We start from the raw sequence: 18300 nt of genomic DNA on the forward strand, positions 1-18300 counted from the left end.
ACTTATTGACACTAAACCTACCATACCACATGAGTCCTGTTTTAGGAAAGACAGGAGTCATGCCCACCACCCCAATGCCCTACACAGGGGACAAGGGGCCACTGGGCATGGTCATTGCACCCAGTGCCATGTATGTGGGCCCATTTCAGGGCCCCAAATGGCACTTTTTAAAATTAACCCAAATACTTACCTGGGATGGGGTCCCCCATCCTCTGCTGTCCCTCTGGTGTGGGTGGGGGTGTCCCTGGGGCCTGGGGAGGGCACCTGTAGACTCTTCCCAAGGAGTTCCACCATATAAATGAGCCCACAGGTCCCCTAACGATTGCCCTGACCCATGCGTTAAATAATGGCGCTAAACAGGTTTAGCACCATTATTTATGCCCGCCTACCTCCCGCGCCCCATTTCTGCACGGGAGGATTAATAAGGCATTAAGGCCTTTGCGCCATTTTTTGCCCGGGAACGCCTACCTTGCATATCATTCACTCAAGGTAGGTTTCCACAGTAACAAATGACGTTAAATTCATAACTTTGGCGCTAGACGGGCCTAGCGCCAAAGTATAAATATGGAGTTAAGGTTGCGCTGAATTAACGTTGAAATAAATGACGCTAATTCAGTGCAAACAGAGTATAAATATGCCCCTGAATGTTTTCTGTAGGCCCTTTTAGGAATTACGAGGGAAAACTTCAAGACAATTGTAAGTAACATTTAGGGGCAGATTTATGGAAAGCGGCACCGCACCGAGTGCAGCGCCGCTTTCCCTGGACCCCTTAGCATTCCCCCTACCACCACCATGGGTGCGTCATATTTAAAGAACGGCGCACAATGGCGCAGGGTAGGGTGCAATAGCGTAATGCTATGTGACACTATCGATGTACTCTGCAGGAGTAGTGCCAAAATGTTGCCTCTACTCCTGCAGAGTACATAGGGGCCCATTCTAAATAACGGAAGCCACCTTTTAATGCCTGCTCTGAGCAGGTGTTAAAAGTGCCAAAAAAAATGGTGCAAGGAAGTCTCATAGATTTCTTCGCACCATTTTTTCAGCCCCCCCCCCCTGATGGGGGAACGCCCACCTTGCATACATTATGCCTGGCGCAAGGGTTTACAAAGTAGCGCAATGCAAGCATTGCACCACTTTGTAAACATGGTGCATGGGAAATGCCACCTTAACGCCACATTTGCCTCTAAATAAATTCCGCAAATGTGGCACAAGGCGGCGCTAGGGGCTCATAAATATGCCCCTTAATGTAAAGCCCCTTTACCAAACGATAAAAACACCCTGCTCAACCGAGATCTTCGAATTCTCTGGCAAATCTCCTGACCATTCACACTGTGGAACTGAAAAAAACAGCCAGCATAGATGCAGTTCAGGCATCCACTCCACGTCGGAGGAGAAAACAAAACACTTTTCCTTTCTTTGCACTAACACAACATGCACTCATAATGCTACACTTCTCCTCTCTTATATTTAACAAGGTAAACACATCACCAGAGCATTAACAACAACAAAAAACATGCCACAACACCAGCAACACAATCATAAATGTCACCTTAACCACGGAAACTTCTCCTTTCGTATATAATTGCAAAATCACATTCCACAACCCCACATCTCTGATTCCAATAACACAACAATGTACACCTTTTCTTCTTAAAACACAACAACATCAAAGGGTATAAACATATCTCAAGACCTGGAACATGCACCCTGGGCATGCATTCAATGTTCACAGGTCTGTTTCCAGTCGAGCTTCCACTTTGACACACACATGCACATGTGCTCCTGACACAAGTTTATTAGGTTGCCCTTGATCGAGAGCCTACTCCGACACTTTTACACCGGGCATACAATTGTTCACAAGGTTTTCCCCTGATGGAGCTTACATTCCAACACACGTACACACTGCAGACATGCAAATAGTTGTTGAGGGGGGTGTGCTCTATTAGCGAGCCCATCAACACATTTATTTCAGACTCACAATTGTTCTGGAGGTTAATATCGGGTAGAGATTGTATCCTGACATGCACAGTTGTTCATGCCCCATGACCACATCCCCCATTCGAGAACACGCTCCGGCACATTCACTACAGGAGCTTTCCCTTAAGTCTACAATACTTGCAGAAAACGAGAAAAGGATTTAAATTTTGCGGATATACAGCACTCACATTCCAGAGTGCTATCACTTCAAAACAATATAAATATGTTAAAATGTCACTAGTGAGGGCGTCTTTTCTCATATGTCAATTTAAATCTATTCTTATGTACCGGAAGTGGTGTTAATCCCCCAAGGATTTTGTTGTTCCTCTAAATCTGGTCAACAAAATTACAATACAAGTTGTGAAGCACATTAGGCCTTATAATGAAAACAGGACAAATGTGTGAAGATTTATTTAAGGTTAAACTCTCTAAAGAAAGCAATTTGAATAGTTAGAGTCAGTCAATTGATCATTTATATCAAGAAATAGCACGAAGCTCAGAAAAAATATCACAAGCTACTTCAGATGTCACGCGACTCGGGCATAACCATGAACAGACCACAACACTCGTCATTGAGGGATAAAAGGCCGTTTTAATAGAACAGGTCTGGCAAACGAATAACCTTGGCAAAAGCCTCACAAAACTACTTGAACCTCACTAATACATAAATTACCTCCTATCCCTCCCCCTCCCTCTAATACCCATTCCACAACTACCCCTTAACCCAAACACCTTGACCTGACCTACCCTATACCCATCCCTTCTAAAATTACCCTTGCCTGTAAATCCCTGTCCTGTCAGCTTTATGTCGATTCCCTTCCCCACCCGAACTGCTTCTTGGCCCAAACCCCCCGCAGCCAGACCTGACTATCAGCGGCAGCCAACCCAACCTCTCCCCACAAAACACAACCAACATGCACTACTACGCACAGACCTGCCCTCTTAAAGAATAACCTATGACAAAACCAATGCCACAAGCCTAAAGTATCACATAAACCCCCCCCCAAAAACCCAAAGCAACAAAACAAAAACAAAATAAATAAAATCCTGGGAGGGCACGAGCACAACACGCCTACTGGGTGTGACGACGGCCAAAGAGGCCGCCCACACCCAGCCCCTGCCATTTATACCCTTGCCCAATGCCCGCCTTATCCTGCCCTACCCACCAATCCCCACCGACTCGGGCCGTGGACTGTACCACGGATGCCTGACAAGCCCGGGGGGGGACCGGGCAAGCCCTCTACTCCCCCCAACCCTCCATCGGGCATAACCATGAACAGACCACAACACTCGTCATTGAGGGATAAAAGGCCCCTTTAATAGAACAGGTCTGGCAAACAAATACCCTCGGCAAAAGCCTCACAAAACTACTTGAACCTCACTAATACATAAATTACCTCCTATCCCCTCCCCCTCCCTCTAATACCCATTCCACAACTACCCCTTAACCCAAACACCTTGACCTGACCTACCCTTTACCCATCCCTTCTAAAATTACCCTTGCCTGTAAATCCCTGTCCAGTCATCTTTATGTCGATTCCCTTCCCCACCCAAACTGCTTCTTGGCCCAAACCCCCCGCCACACAGGAAAACCCGGTTGGCTTTTTCCTGCCCCCACCCAACCCCTACTATCTATCCCAGAGCTTCAACCCCAATAAATCCGCAATAACCATACGCAAATCCAGTAAATAAAGCTCATTGCCCAAAAAAGAAAGATGGACTCCATCCTGCCGGAACAAAGCCACCTCTGAACCCAGAATGTTATCATGGCTCAATACAGAAAACCCATGTAACTTACAAAAATTCTTCATCTCTCTGTTCACTTTGCGCCTCTGCTTTTCAATACCTTTGAAAGAATGAGCACCCCTCCAGACCCTCCTAGGTACCAAACTTGTCCAAACAATGTGAGTTCCTGACCACCTCTCTTTAACACGAAGTAAGTCCACCTTCATCGTCTTGATCAAACCAATACCTGAGAGTGCCACTAAATCATTTTCGCCTAAATGAATTACCAACAAATCCAGACAAACCCCTTGCCTTAGCCTCTGGGATAAGAGATACAGTAGTTACCCCCACCTCATACCACTTTTCCCCACCCAGTTAACTTTAACCCTTATACCGTCCAAGCCCAGCTGGCGACCAAAATGCCTTGCAGCTGCCTGCTTCTCCGCCCATCGAACAAAAGAATGCCCGACGATCCATACCGCACAAACTCCATCTGGGCCCCCAACGCAACCTACAAAGAGAAAAGGGAGTGTTAATCAACTGCCTCTTACCCTTCACCCATGACTCACAGCACCAACCCTAAAAGAAAGGCTGAAAGAGAAAAATTGAGAATAAGAAGGGAAGGAAAGCAAAAAACATGCCTGTTCCAACAAACCCCCCCAAAAAAAAACCCCAATTACTTAAAAATACGAACATAACGTTGAAAACACTGAGACCTCCCTCTACCCAACTCCTGGATTACCTGATCACTCCTCCCAAGTCTTCTCGCTTCCGTCGCCGCCCCAATCCTAAAAGAATGAGTCCCATAGCATCTTGGATCTAAACCCAACTCTCTAATACACATTTTCAGTACCGCCAAAACTTGAGACGCCGTCAACGCATTCCCATCCTGATGAATAAAAAACAACTTTGCAGATTCAGGCAATCTATCCCCAAAGATTTCCCACAACCCAACCGGACAATCTTGCATACCCGTGCGACGCAAAACCACCTCTTGCCCCCTACCCAACTGATCCGTTTTTGATTTTCCCAACCAGATGACAAAATCCCCACCACTTACATGTACATTAGAAAGAAAAAGACCCTCCCTCCCCCTCACTCCCAACAACTAAATGAAATAACCACGCCATATATAAAGAGAACAAACTAACTTCCCAACTTGAAAAACAAACACTCTTCAAACACCGCAAAATGGCCCTAAGTAACTGGGACGTAATCGGCCTTCTTCTGTCCCACCGAGCACCCCCCGCCCTAGCCCAACCTGCCAATACCCTCCTACAAATCTCCCCTTCTACTGGATCGTAACCCCAAAAATACTTACCGTAAAAAGCAATCCCAGCCAACTTACCAGCAATCGTAACAGCAGACAAACCTTTCTCAATCAGATGCATTATGAAACGAACCGCTTCATCCCTTCTCCTCCCAATGACATCACTCCCCCTTACTATTTTACCGCACCTGCTTCCAAGAATTCCAACCAGGCTTGCCAATAGCTCTTTCGCGTCGATGGGGCTATAGACATCTGAACCAGCTCCAAAAGGCTTAATTTCCTATCTCCCACAATTCCCCTGGGACGCAAGTCTTCTCCGAATCCGCTCCCGGTGCCAGACCACGGAACCTCTGCCACTGAAAACGAGATAGGGCGTCAGCAATATCATTGTTAATGCCTGGAATATATTTAGCCTTAAACATAACATTAAACCTCAAACAGTGTAACAGGAAAATCCGCAGCAACTTCAACACCTTGTCATCCTTAGCTTTCTGTGAATTAACTAACGCCACCACCGACTGATTGTCAACATTAAAAACCACATTCCGATTAGCTAAATGAGATCCCCAAACCACCAATGCCACCACCAAAGGGAAAAACTCCAGAAACGCAATACTATGTTTTGCCTCTTTCCATGCGATTGGCCAGGCCTCCGCCACCCAATGGCCGTCCCAAAACAATCCAAAACCATTCGCTCCTGATGCATCAGAGAATATCTCCACCTGCCAAAACCAATCCTCATCCTCCACCAACATGGATACCCCATTGAAATCCTGCAAAAAACCCATCCACATCCTCAAATCATCCTTGATGGCGGCCTTAATCCGAATGTGATGATGAGGCAAGCACGCTCCTCTCATCGAAAAACCAAGCCTCCTACAAAAAGCTCGCCCAACTCTAACTACTCTGCATGCAAAATTCAAATGACCTAGCAGAGCTTGAACCTGCCTCTACTCCAACTTCTGCTTTTTCACTGCCTCTTCTAACAACTCAATCAACTGCTGAACTTTATCCTTAGGTAACCTACACTCCATCCTCTCTGAATCCAACTCAATACCCAAAAAACTAATACAAGTTGATGGACCCTCTGTCTTCTCCAGAGCCAGCGGCACACCAAATTCCCCCATCAATCTCTGAAATTCCAACAACGATCTACCACATGAGCCAGACTCCGCCCTTCCGACGAAAAATAAATCATCCAAATAATGAGTGACTAAACCCACTCCTTTCAAAGCCTGAAAACACCACTGTAAAAAGGTGCTAAACATCTCAAATAATGAGCAGGAAACTGAACACCCCATAGGCAACATCCTATCCACATAAATTGCACCCCCAAATTGAATTCCCGAAAGGGAAAAATCCTCTGGATGAACTGGCAATAAACGAAAAGCTGACTGAATATCCGATTTTGCCATCTCCGCACCACGTCCACATCTCCTCACCAAGGCAACCGCTTGATCCACCGACGCATAATGCACAGCAGTGTCCTCCACCGCGATGAAATCATTGATCGAAAAACCAGCAGGCCATGACAAATGATGGATAAGCCTAAACTCACCCGCCTGCTTCTTAGGGACCACACCTAGCGGTGAAATCGTCAAATTAGGCAACGGCCATTCGAAAAAGGGGCCAATTATCCTGCCCAAAAGCAATTCCTTCTTCAATTTCTCTTCAATCACTTCTGGGTACAACCTCGCAGATTTCAAATTATTAGCCCACCTGCGCAACCTAGGACCCTGATAACACAACCGAAAACCTTCCTTAAAACCATAAAACAGAACTTTTGCCTCCTCGGCCCTAGGATAACATTGTAGCCAATACGCGATTACCCCCAAATCAATAGGAGAAGGCCCCTTTTCCCCCAACATGCTGAGTCTGGCCTCTACCCCTCTCACCACCCCTAAACTGCTGCCCCTGCCAACCCCACTGCATACCCCCGAAACACTGATAGGCTGGGTGCCTCCCACCACAGTGGGAACAATCGTGCCGAAATCTGCACGGCTGCCTGTTGCAGAAACCACTGTTGAAAGCCCAGCAAGCTCCATTCCCTTGCAACTGGCTACGCTGTCCAAACCCCACCCCAAACTGGGTGGGACGCCCTTGAAAGGGCTTATACTGCACTGGCAAACCACTAGCTGTGTGCGTGGTTGGAGCATACCTCGCTGTCCTTAACCACTGCATCCACAGCTCATTATCAATTTCACCCCAAGCCTTAGACGGATCCATAGCTTTCCGAGCCCGAAACTCTTCATCGTAGCGAAACCAACCAAAACCACCATAATCCATTTGCGCTCGCCGCACTACGTCCATATACTTAAAAAGAGCCACACAAGAATCCACATGCCGCTCGCAATAAACACTAGCATAAATAAGAAAAGCAGACGTCCAATTCTCTATATTTGTAGGCACCCTAGGCCTCCTAAGCAACTCCCACTCCTCTTCCTTGGACCCTTCTTTTGCCTGAACTTCTCTGTGCAGTAATTTGAAGACATCAACAAATTCCCCTTTCCAAATCCTCTCCTTTAGATTCTGGGTGAGATGCGCCCCCAACGGCATCGCCACCCCCATGTAAGGTAATTTTTTACCCTTTACCGCAACACCTGAGTTAACCACCCCAACATTATGTACCACATCCGTTGCAACATTCGAGGCATCCTCTTTCAGCACCACTTCCGACTTACCTGCACCAGTATCCACCGCATCCACCTGAATTGAGGCATCCACCCCACCCTTTGTTAGGAAACCCCCAATAGCACCCTTCAAATTACACCCAATCCCCTTCTCCACCTCACCTCGTGGTAGACTCCCCGTCAAATCCTGACGTCGCATTGCAGGGCGATCGCCCCGGACCGCCTCCGACGCTGATGGCGCAAATTCTGTACCCACAGCCGAAGAAACCGGAAGAGCCCGATCTTCCATCTCCTCCTCGAAGTCCAAATCTTCTTCTTCTTGGATCTCCCACCTTCCCGTAGCGCCCCGGCTAGTGGAAGGGACCTCCTCTAATGAGCCCGCACCGTGACCCATTAGCGACATTGCTGACTCCCGCGCTGTCAGGTAAGCCGCTCCGGACTTCACCCTCTCTTCTTTCCGGTGTGCCAAAGGCGCCCTGGCCTTAACCGGCCGACTCTGACCATCTGAAGGCCGCCCAGCCTCCAGATGCACCGTCAACCCCTTCAGTCCGCCCTGAAACCGAGGAGCGCCACACCCAAAACCTACGTCCTATGCATCTCTCTGCCTCACATCCTGCAAAACTTGAAACCTTCCTTTATACAACTCTCCACTAGACTTACCACACAATCTACCCTTAAATATAACTCCATCCTGATCAACAAATTCCACCTGCTCACCTAAATCCAAACCTGATTCTGCAACCAAACTCTTCTTCCTCACCTCCTTAGAAAAACTCTCAACCGAATCCCTATCAACAAACCCATATCCTTCAAACCCTGCAACAAACTGGCTATAAGACGGCAATTTCCCCTCACTAAATTCCAAGCCAAATGCCTCAATCCCTTCTTGCTCCTCATCTGATATCACAATCACATCCTCTGACCTATCGATTTGCCAAGAAGCCTCCAAATCCGCCGCATTCCGCTTTAATTTCGATGAAACCGGCACCTCTTTACCTTCCGCGATGGGCGCCGCCATTTTGGGAGTGCCTCCCAACTGTCTTTCCTTTAAAATGGCTGCCGGACGCCCAACGCTTTCTTGAGTCGATTGGGCTTGCACCGCGGTCTTACTGCACCCCGCCCCTCCCACTCGCACACCTTCGCGCTGCGCCCCCTGCCTCTCTATCACCGCCTCCGCACTCGAGAGGGCCGCCCCTCTCCCACCAGCCGCAACCCGCCGGGCTAATGAGCCCCCTGAGCGCCGCGACGACCGCCCAGCCCCCCGTTTGCGCGCAAACCACGTCGGGCTCCCTTGGACCCTCACAGAAGTCTCCGCAATCTTGTCAGGTGAGCGCGATACCTTCCTGCCCTCAGCGCTCTTCGATTTAAATTTTTTACATTTTTGAGGCGACGATGAGCACGCGATGACCGCCGCGCTCACGCCTCTAGAAGACAGCCTCTTAGGTCTCCTTAAACCCACCCACGCCTCCTCCAAAACCCCTTCTTTAATCAGGTCCTCCCTGCCCTCGTCCTGCAATATTTTGAGGGCTTGCACAACCTTGCTAGGCTCCATATCTACCAGAAAAATACCGACTACAAATAACTACCCTGCTTCAGAATTAACGCACAGTAATAACTCCAAACAACAACACTACACTCCACAACCGTTTGAAAACGCCTACTACACGCCTACCCTTTGAACACGAGCACAACACGCCTACTGGGTGTGACGACGGCCAAAGAGGCCGCCCACACCCAGCCCCTGCCATTTATAGCCTTGCCCAATGCCCGCCTTATCCTGCCCTACCCACCAATCCCCACCGACTCGGGCCGTGGACTGTACCACGGATGCCCGACACGCCCGGGGGGAGACCGGGCAAGCCCTCTACTCCCCCCAAGCCCCCATTCAGCGAGGCTGCGGCGGTGTCGTGTCAGCGGCATTGGTCGGGGTCGTCGCACTCCAGCGGAGACCACGGCGTCAAGTTTCAGGCAGTGTTGCAGAGTCGTGCAGTGGCACCGCGTCTAGAGCCGTCTGGAGATGGTTTGCATGCCTTTTCTTGATTTCCAGCCAGCTTTCACTCCCAAGGTCCCAGGCACCCTCTAGGGGTCAGAGGCGGTATTGCGTGAGGGCAGGCACAGCCCCCAACCAGACATAGTTCAGTTCTAGTTCATAAATGGAAGTCATAAAGGAGAAGTCAGACCTGGGTAGCGCGGCCTCCTACGATAAAGAGAAGAATGAGACCACCACCCCCAAGAAAGGTCTTCCTTTAGAAAGTATTATACAATTGTAGTGTTTAGTACAATCATGCAACAGTCACGCGGTTTAGACCAATCAGAAGAAAGAACAATACAGTTTCTAAGTTCACATTCTCAACATTATCTCACAGATTCATATAAAGCAGTTCCCATCCCAGGTGCCCTTCAGACACCTAAATTGTAAATACAAATGTTATTACTTAATATACAAGGATGGTTTCTCTCGAAGAATCACAATGTGGTCCCAAGAGGTGAGGCCTTGAGAAAGTTCATTCTCTGTGGAACGGAGCTTTAAGGAAAAGAAACATCGTTCTGTACATGAGAAAGTGACATTACATGTTAAGACATTGTTTACAAGTTGCATGTGCATGAATCTCAGTGCACAGGGCGAGATTGAAGTAAAAAGATGACTGCATGTTGAAAGATGGCTACATTTTCAATTCAAGGCCAGCACTGGCCAATATTAGAATAAGCGCACTTTCTTCAGCCTCAAGTATTTGTTTAAACTACATGTTAATCAAATAGTAGTAATACAATTGTGCATTTAATCCTAAAACCTCATTCAATATCCCCACACATGAAAGCCTTTTTACAATGTATTTAACCTTCAGGTTAACACCAAACAAAGGAAAGAATTCGAACATTAAAACAGGCATGAAAAGCACTGGAAAGTAGCTCTAAATATTCTTGCAAATGAGCTCTGACCCTAGTTGAAAGGCAAAACACCGGCAATGTCACAGGACTCCGCTTTGAAGACAGTCACTTTGCCACATTGCTTTGGGAAAAAATATTGACTTTTGGCTTACATCACTAAACCAATCTCGAAAACGGTCTTTCGAGTAAGTTGTGTTAAAACGTGGTGTCCAACCGTACAAATGGAAGGGACAATTTGCTATCACAATTCATTGATTCCGCCTGAAACAACACAACTGTTCACTCTTATCTTACTTTGTCTCGTAGAGAAGTCTGTCACAGCACGCACAATGTACCAGCACAGGCCTGGTGAAGGAAGACCCGTCATAGCGTCAAAATATATGTGCATTGTTAGAAATGGGGTCTATAGATGACAGTCAGTTAACACCAGTGCATAATTTGTGCTTGTTGTTTCCAGTGCGCAGAACCGGCACTTATTTTTCTGCCTCAAGCATTTAGACACATATGGGAAAGACGGAGGATGAGAAAAACTTAAAAGCGTCACAATGGGAGAAAGAAGAAAGCTGCAAGAGTGAGCTAAAGGGGCAGAGAGTGGCTTTAAATGTATTGAAGTGCCCCGAGAATGCTTCAGGATTACGCTACCTCAGTATTCCATGTTTGGACCGCAGCCACATATTTAAGAGAAGGGCTTTGGGCACAGGTACGTTTTTATTTAGAAATTAAGCACTGGTTAACACCCTGTCCAAGTAGGGACCCTCACTCTAGTCAGGGCAATGGAGATACACAGCTCAGATACTTCCTGTTCACCACCTTGGTAGCTTGGCACAAGCAGTTAGGCTTATATCAGAGGCAGTGTGTAAATTATTTGTACAAACACACAAAGTAACACAGTGAAAACATCACAAAGGGACCATGGGGGTTCCGACTCCCTTACCGCCATCCTGTTCCTGGCGGCTAAAACAGGATGGCGGTAATGGGTGTCGTGGGGCCCCTGGGGGCCCCTGCAGTGCCCATGCATGCACCGCCACCCTGGCTGATTGCGACCTCCACCCGCAGTCAACCCATCAGGATCACCAATCACGGCGGAGATGGCAAAACCCTGGCAGTCTGACCGGCAGGGTCTTCATGTGGCGGTTGGACCACCAACCTCGTAATGAGGCACTAAGGGGCATATTTATACTTTGTTTGCGCCGAATTTGCGTTGTTTTTTTCGACGCAAATTCGGCACAAAACTAACGCCATATTTATACTTTGGCGTTAGACGCGTCTAGCGCCAAAGTATGGGCAAATAGCGTCATTTTTTTGCGTGAACGCCTTCCTTGCGTTAATGAGATGCAAGGAAGGCGTTCCCGTGTAAAAAAATGACTGCGACGCAAATGCGTCGTATTTATACTCCCGGGCAAAAATCACGCCCGGGAGTGGGTGGGGCAAAAAAACCCGCATTTGCGCCTCTTTTTAACGCCTGGGTCAGGGCAGGCGTTAAGGGGCCTGTGGGCTCAAAATGAGCCCAGAGGTGCCCTCCCCTGCCCCCAGGGACCCCCCCTGCCACCCTTGCCCACCCCAGGAGGACCCCCAAGGATGGAGGGACCCATCCCAGGGACATTCAGGTAAGTTCAGGTAAGTATAAAAAAAAAAATTAAATTTTTTTTTTGGTGGCATAGGGGGGCCTTATTTGTGCCCCCCTACATGCCACTATGCCCAATGACCATGCCCAGGGGACAGAAGTCCCCTGGGCATGGCCATTGGGCAAGGTGGCATGACTCCTGTCTTTACTAAGACAGGAGTCATTTAAATGGCGTCTGGGCGTCGTGAAAAATGGCGCAAATCGGGTTGAGGCGATTTTTTTGCCTCAACCTGACTTGCCCCATTTTAAGACGCCCTAACGCCATTTTCCCCAACGCCGGCGCTGCCTGGTGTACGTGTTTTTTTTCCACGCACACCAGGCAGCGCCGGTCTGCTAGCGCCGGCTAACGCCATTCCATAAATACGGCGCCCGCATGGCGCTTCAGAATGGCGTTAGCCGGCGCGAAATTTTTTGACGCTAAACTGCGTTAGCGCAGTTTAGCGTCAAAAAGTATAAATATGGGCCTAAGTCACATATTTTTACTTTTTTTAGTGCCGCATTTGCGTAATTTTTTTACGCAAAAGCGGCACAAACTTGCAAAATACAATTGTATTTTGTATGTTTGCGCCGTTTTTGCGTCAAAAAGCTGTGGAAATGGAGCGCTAAAAAAGTATAAATATGAGCTTAAATCCCAATAAAAGCACTTAGAGACACAATAGCTTCAACTGAGACTATCACAACTTCGTTGACAGAGTCATTCCTAACTGTCCGACGGCACTCGCGGGTAGTGCAGCGCAGTACAAGGAGTCACATGGACCCCCAGGTACAGTACCTTTGGTAATGAGGAAACAAGTTGGTGCACTCAGTTGGGGGGATGATGCGTGACTGGATCCCGTGAAGCGTTGGCTCCTTACTGCAGAACAGGGTAGATGATGCGGCGTTTGGGTGAGGCATTGGTTCCTTACGATCTGGCGGGGTCGATGAATTTGGCAGGTGAAGATGCGGTGGCGTGACCTCTCAGGTCGTGATCACGCCACAGGGCTACAGGTGCCAGAGCAGAGTCAGGTGTCATGGACGTCGGTGGCACAGGACTCACGATGTCCTGGGAATTCAGCGAGGCTGAGGCATTATCGGGCCTGCGGCATTGGTCAAGGGTCGTCGCAGTCCAGCAGAGACGAGGGATTCGAGTTTCAGGCAGTGACATGGAGTCGTGCAGCAGCACCAGTTCTGGAGTCGTACGGGTTTGGTGTGTGTGTTTTTTTCTTGGTTTCGAGCCAGCTTTCAGTCCCAGAGGCCCAGGAACAGGATTGGCACCACTTGGCAAGTCAAGGTCCTCAGCGGGAGTTCCCAGGTGCTGTGAGGTGAAGTCTTTGATGTCCCTGAGACTTCTTAACAGGAGGCAAGCTAAGTCCAAGCCTTTGGAGAATCTTCACAAGCAGGATACACAGCAAAGTCCACTCTTTAAACTCCCGGGGCAGAAGTAGCAGCAGCAGGATAGCACAGCAAAGCAACAGGCAGAATGGCAGGTCCTCCTCAACCATCCAGCTCTTCTCCCTGGCAGAGGTTCCTCTTGAGCCAGAAGTGTTCTGAAGTAGTGGGGCCAGCAGTTCAATACTCATACTCATTTCTGCCTTTGATGTAGGCAAACTTCAAAGGAAAGTCTTTGTAGTGCCCAAGACCCTGCCTCTTCCATGCCCTGCCCGAGATACACTCTAGGGTGTTGGAGACTGTATTGTGTGAGGGCAGGCACAGCCCTTTCAAGTGCAGGTGTAAGCTCCTCCCTCCCACCATAGCCAGGAAGACTCATCAGGATATGCAGGACACACCTCAGCTCCCTTTGTGTCCTTGTCTAGAGTGAATTCACAAACAGTTCAACTGTGAGTCTAACCCAAACGTTTATTCAGCAGCAAAGCAAAGGCATAGAACGGTTAAGGAAGAAAATGCCCACCTTCTAAAAGTGGCATTTACAAACTCACAATCTAAAACCCCACTTTGCCAAAGGATGTATTTTTAAATTGTGAGTTCAGAGACTCCAAACTCCACATCTCCAACTGCTCCCAATGGGAAACTACACTTAAAAGATATTTTAAGGCAATCCCCATGTTAACCTATGGGAGAGATAGGCCGTGCAATAGTGAAAAACGAATTTATCAGTTTTTCACTATCAGGACACGTAAAACACACTAGTACATGTACTACCTTTCAAATACACTGTACCCTGCCCATGACTTGTATGTAGAAAAAGGGAAGGTTTGGGCCTGGCAAGTTAGTGCAGTTTAAACTGGCAGAACACAGAAATGCAGTGGCAGGTCTGAGACATGTTTATATGGCTACTCAGGTGGGTGACAAAATCAGTGCTGTAGGCCCACTAGTAGCATTTGATTTACAGTCCTTGGGCACACATAGTGCACTTTACTAGGGACTTGTCACTAAAACAAATATGCCAATCATGGATAAACCAATCACCAATCCAATTGAGACAGAGAACACTTGCACTTTAGCACTGGTCAGCAGGTTAAAGTGCCCAGAGTCCTAAGGCCAACAAAAACAAAGTTAAGCACAAAGTCATAACAGGAGGTCAGAAGCCAAAAAGACGGGGGAAACCACGTCAAGAGCTGAGAGGTCTAACATGCATCATCCAAAAATGTAAGAATGCCTGGTATCGAGTACATGAAAAACTATCCCTCGTACAGTGCACTAAAAATCAGCATCAGCAGAGAGCACTGACCCAATGAACTGGCATAGATGAGAATGGTCATGCCATCTTGCAGATAACTCAGTTACTAATCAAAAGTGTAAGTGATGGCACTTCAGACATGCTTAAATTTTGAACCTTGGAAAGTGGGAGATTTTTTTTAAAAATCGGCGGAATGTATGTTCGCCATTAACATTTTCAAGCAGAGGCAAGTTTATGCGGGGGACAGCTAAAGCCATTTCTGGCTACAAAAATCGAAAGTCTCCTGCCTGAATCGGCTTTATATGCCATTTGACTAACTTTACACAAATGCAATGGGCAAAATGGAATCCAATTATCCAGTTGCACAGTAACAATTGGATAAGGTATTAAGGTTTCTCAAACTGAAAAAATAGAATGACTCATTGTTGCTAAACATCTGACAGGTCTGGCAGATAAACAGTCTCTTTCCAGTCACTTCATCTCTATTTGGGTGTAACCTTCTTTTGTTCTTGTTCATTCCCATTCACCTAATGAGATTACCCTTTGAAATGGTAGACTCTCCCCTCATTTCTTATTCAAGAGGTTGACAGATATGCAATCACCAGAGCCCCTTTGAGAAGCACTGAGGGGCATATGTATACTCTGTTTGCGGCGAATGTGCGTCAAAACTTTTGATGCACATTCAGCACAAACCTTGCCCCATATTTATACTATGACGCCTGACCCCACGGACGTCACAATTCCTCTGTGTGCGTCATTTTTTGGATGCGGGAAAGAGCCTTGCGTTAATGACATGCAAGGTAGGCGTTCCCGTCCAAAAAATGACTTTAAGGCCTGTGTGCCTTATTTATACTCCTGCATCATTTTGACGCACAGGAGGGGGCGGGCCTTAAAAAATGGCACACAGCCTGATGTGCGCCATTTTTTAACGCCTGGGTGAGGGCAGGCGTTAAGGGACCTGTGCGCTCACTTCCATTGCCTCTGACCATACAAGCAGTCCAGAGGTGCCCTTCCCTGCCCCCAGGGACACCCCCTGCCACCCTTGCCCACCTCTAGAGGACACCCATGGATGGGGGGGGACCCATCCCAGGTAAGCACAGGTAAGTAGAGGTAAGTATATATATATATTTTTTTTTAAGTGGCTTGAGGGGGCCTAACTTGGGTCCCTCCACATGCCACTGTGCCCAATTGCCATGCCCAGGGGACAGACGTCTCCTGGGCATGGCCGTTGGGCAAGGGGGCATGACTCCTGTCTTTGATAAGACAGGAGTCATTTCAATGGGGGTTGAGAGTCAAAAAATGGCGCAAGTCCGGTTTGAGCAATGATTTTTGACTCAAACCTGACTTGCACCATTTTTTGACGCACAACCCCCATTTTTCCCTACGCCGGCGTTGCCTGGTTTGAGTCTTTTTTTTTTTACTCTGACCAGCCTGCAGCGCCGGCTAACGACAATCCTTAAGTAAGGTGCCCGCCTGGTGCATAGGAACAGCATTAGCCGGCGGTACATTTTTTGACCCAAACCAGTGCCGGCGCTGGTTTGCATCAAAATTTATAAATATAGGCCTAAATTTGACCAACAGAAACTGTAGGTAACATTTTTGCACTCTGTAAACATGGACCACTGAAATTAAAGATCAAAACTGTAGTGACAATGTTGATGATGTCAGCACGCTGGCACGCATGCTGTCATCCTTGTGGCATCTTCCTCAGCCTGGTACCTTCTGAATAACTAGGCCACACAGAGAGCTGTAAATCACACGTCTTTATTCCTACTTGTAAATGCCAACATTCTAAACCAAGCTTTCATCACATTATATTCTAGAGATTACGTCACACTGATACACAGCCCTTGGGGAGCCAGAAAGATCTTTTCTAAATCATGCAAGACACTACGGGGCATATTTATACTTTTTGATACAAAACTGCACTAATGCAGTTTTGCATCAAAAAGTTTAGCATCGGCTTGCGCCATTCCTGAGCGCCAGCGGGGTGCCACATTTATGGAATGGCACAAGCTGGCGCAAAGGGTGGGCTAGTGTAAAAAACTTTTTAACGTTAGCCGGGTGGGGGGTTGGCAGAATAGGGGAAGGGGGTTTTGCACCAAAAAATGACATTAGACTGGTTAGAGGCAAAAAAAGAAAGACTCTAATCAGCCTAGCGTCATTTTCTGATGCAAAACCATCCATACCACATGACTCAGGAGTCATGTCCACCACCCCAATGGCCAGCACAGGGAACCAGTGTCTCCTGGGCATGGCCATTGCACCCTATGCCATCTAGGGGACCCCAAGTTGGGACCCCGATGGCACTTTAATTAAAAAAAATAAAATACTTTCCTATACTTACCCTACTTACCTGGGATGGGGACCACATCCTCCGGTGTCCCTCTTGTGTGGGTGGGGGTGTTCCTGGAGCTTGAGGAGGGCACCTGTGGACCCATTCCTGGTGTTTAACCATAGAAATGGCCCATAGGTCCCCCAACACAGGGTCTGACCCAGGCATTAAATAATGGTGGAAAGCAAGCTTTGCACCATTTTTCAGCTCCTTCTCCCAACCGTGCGTCATTTTAGCACGGGGCATACATATAGGGATGGGAATGCCTATCTTGCATCTCATTGACACAAGTAAGTTCACGCATCTAAAAAATGGTGCAAACTCCAATATTTTGACATTAGACGGGTCTAATGTCAAAATGTAAATATGGAGTTAGTTTTGCACCGAATTTGCATGAAAAAATTACGCAAATTCGGCAAAAATAGAGTATGAATATGCCCCTATATCTCCCCCTTGGTTAAATGAAAAATTGCAAATGTTTAGGAAATCATGAGAAAGACACAAATATCTACATATATAGAGAAACATATACAACCATATCCTTTAATTAATCGCATTGGCACTTTCATCTGGTTACTAAAAGCTGTGAACAATCATCTTTAATGTCGGATGTTGCCAATGATGGTAAGGAATCAGCAGTAGTCACTGATTTTCAGAAATAGTCTTTGATTCACCATCTTGAGTTGAAGACTGATGGAACACAGGCCTAAAGTGAGAAGAGTCTCAGGTAATGGATTTCCCAAAACATTAGGTGAACACACTGTGTCCTTTGGTAGACAGAACTTGAAAAGTGTCAGCATCGTAAGGAGCATCAGACTTTTTTTTCCGTAACTGTCGAGCAATCACCAGATCTCCCATTTGAAATGAGAGGTCTTTTGCATGTCGCCTCTTGTCTACATATACTTACATTTTCTGTTTTTGAACCAAGCCTCTTGTACGAATCAGTTTTTCATTGCTATCTCTTTCTGTGGGCCATAGCGTAACTTGGTTGCCATTGCTCACCCACACACACATCAAAGTCGCAGGACTTTCACCTTTGGTCTAGTGGGGTATCAAACAATGAGATCATAGAGTTCAGTAGTGTTTTTAGACTGAGCTTCTCAAAAGTTGCACGCTGTACTGCTTTCTTCAGAGTACTCCTAAAACACTCAACAAGTCCATTGACTTGTGTCCATAAGGGTGTAAACTTTTGATGCTCTATGTTCAGATGCTCAAAAAAAAAATCAAGTTTTT

This window comes from Pleurodeles waltl, chromosome 4_2, assembly GCF_031143425.1.
Source record: "Pleurodeles waltl isolate 20211129_DDA chromosome 4_2, aPleWal1.hap1.20221129, whole genome shotgun sequence".
Classification (NCBI taxonomy): Eukaryota; Metazoa; Chordata; class Amphibia; order Caudata; family Salamandridae; genus Pleurodeles; species Pleurodeles waltl.